This window comes from Cyprinodon variegatus, unplaced genomic scaffold, assembly GCF_000732505.1.
Source record: "Cyprinodon variegatus isolate N-32 unplaced genomic scaffold, C_variegatus-1.0 Scaffold743, whole genome shotgun sequence".
Lineage (NCBI taxonomy): Eukaryota > Metazoa > Chordata > Actinopteri > Cyprinodontiformes > Cyprinodontidae > Cyprinodon > Cyprinodon variegatus.
Window position 1 is genome coordinate 62,131 of NW_015151196.1, and position 2,737 is coordinate 64,867.

Consider the following 2,737-nt stretch of genomic DNA (forward strand, 5'->3'; position numbering starts at 1 on the left):
CTCGCTGATGGAAGATTCTGCTTCATTTATGCTAGAAAAAAATCCTTCATGTTGAAAATCATGAAACAGAAAACAAAATTATTTTCCTCAGAATTCAGAAATAAAACATAAATATCTCAACAAAACCAGCAGCAGAAAAATAAATCAGAAAAATCAAAAATATTATCATTTAATATACATATAGAATTATTTTTAAGGTGGACGTTTCTTGTTATGGACGTGAAAATGTATCTAGTTTGATATTAGCTTTAAATAAAATAGCTTGTTTTCTTGTTGTGTTTGTGGAACATATTTGATCAAAAGTAAAAAACCTTTTTTTTAAATGTCAAATAAATCTTAATACAAAAGAAAAAATGTAAATAGTTTTTCGAGTCTTAGTTTACAAAATAAAATCCTTAAATTGGGTCTAATGTATGAAATGAAAAGATATTGTGTGGAAACTTGGCGGGGGAAATTATTTAAAACTTTTAACAGGAAGCTTTCATTCATCAGGTGGAGTTGTCATGGCAACAACGGAAAGGCAAACCATCCTGTTTTTAAAGCTTTTAAAGAAAATAAACATCTAAATTAAACCAAAGACCAAATGAACACAGGATAGTCCTCCTGTCCCTAACAGTCCCACTCAAGGTTTGTAAAGGTTTCCCCTCCTTCAGGGGCGGTTCTAGACGGGGGCCAACGGGTGCCACAGTGCCCCTTTAGATCATGTCCTGGCCCCCGTTATGGCCCCCGTTATGGCCCCTGTACTGAAGACATAATACTCAAAGAAATTCTAATGATGATCTGCACTGAAACAGACATTGTTACTGATTGGTCCTTTGGATCAAATTCATGTTTTTTCTTTACAAATTCAGTTTTACAAATTATTTTAAAAAAACAATAAGGCAATAGCTTCAGTGTTATTCAGATATCATCTGCTAAATGTTTTTTTTTTATATATATACAGCTGAATGTATCAGTTTTTCTTGAGTTCTAATTCAGATTGTAAAGAAAAGTTAATTTTTTAACTTAAATTGAGTCAAAAAATGAGTAAAAATCCCAAATTATGAATGTACACTGCAAAAATCATCTAGAAATAAGTGAAAATGTCTTAAATTAAGTGAATTTACTCTTAATTTAAAGTAGGAAAAAAAGATAATTTGCCAATGGAATTAGTAGTTTTGCTCTTAGAATAAGTTAAATACATAATATGCTTTTGAAATAAGACAATCCAATTCTTTTTTCTTATTTTAAGTGTAAATTGTCTCGTTTCGTTGGCAAAATGTCTCACTTACTCCCTCAATTCAAGAAAAAATGCACTTATTTTAAGAAAAAATTAGTGTATATTGACCTAATTAGACATAGAACTTTACTTAAAACTAAATTAATAGATATTTCACTTCATGCAGCTATCCTAATATATATATGAATCCTTTGCCCGGTTTTTTATTTCATGCTTTTCTGTGACCCCATGAAAACCTGCTGGCCCCCTCCTGGCCCCCTGGTACATCTGGTCTAGAACCGCCACTGCCCTCCTTAGGGAGTTTCTGGCTTTAAAAATGTTAAAAATCCAACATTCAGGATCTAAAGTCCCAAGTTTGTTTTTTGGCAGGTTTCAGGATCCCAAGGTCCTTGCAGTCTTTGATGGATCAGGGTTTCCTGAGGTTCTACAGGGTCTCCGAGGTCTGCAGCGATCTCCATACAGATCCCATATGGAGATGAAGGGTTTGACATCTTCTTATCCACACAGTCTGTGCTCAGACCCTGGATGTATCCTATAGCTGTGGTTCTGATTGGGTCTGATGGAAGTTCTGGTTTTAGTGGTTCTGTTGGATGTGACTGACACGTGATCAGCCAATCGCTGCCCTCCTCCCACAGCAGCGTCACTTCCTCCTCCTGCAGCGGTAGCAACACGCCCTGCAGCGCCCCTCCTCCTCATCGCCTGTGTCCTCCTTCACCGTGTACGGCGGGGGGTCCGACCCCTTCTGGCCGTACGGGTTCTCACTGTTCAGGGCCACTGGGTTGGCGATGACTGTGGCGTCGTCTGATGATCGGAGTTTGGCCCTGGGGATGGTGACCTCACCGTATGGGTTCTCCAGGGAGATTTTGATATTGGATGACATATTGGTGATGTCACTAGGGGGCAGTGTAGAGCAGCCAATCAAAACGTAGACCAATTAGAGATGTTCAGGGAAGCAAACTGTGGAGTTCAGACAGACAGAGTGACATGGATGTTAATTTTATTATACATAGAAACAAACATTTATAATGATTCTTCCTCCGATTTTTAACCAGCTGACCAATCAGAGTTTATCAGTTATTGAAAGTAAGAAACAGGAAGATCAATGGCTAGAAATAAACAATCAGAGCTAAACGAGTGTAAAGGTCTAAGTTTAACAGGTTTAATGATCAGAGATAAACCAGTTTAAGGCCTTGAGTTTAACGACTTTATTGATCTTCACTTCCTGAGTTTAATCATCTGAGATAAAAGACGTTAGAGATCTAAGCTTAACTAGTTTAATGATCAAAGTTTAACGAGTTTAATAATCTAAGCTTAACGGGCTTAATGATCTAAGCTTAACGGGTTTAATAAACTAAACTTAACGGGAATAATAATCTAAGTTTAAGAGTTTATTAATCTAAGCTAAACCAGTTAATTGATCTAATCTTAATGGGTTTTATGATCTAAGTTTAACGAGTTTAATAATCTAAGCTTAAGGGGCTTAATGATCTAAACTTAATGAGTTTAATCTTTTAAGCT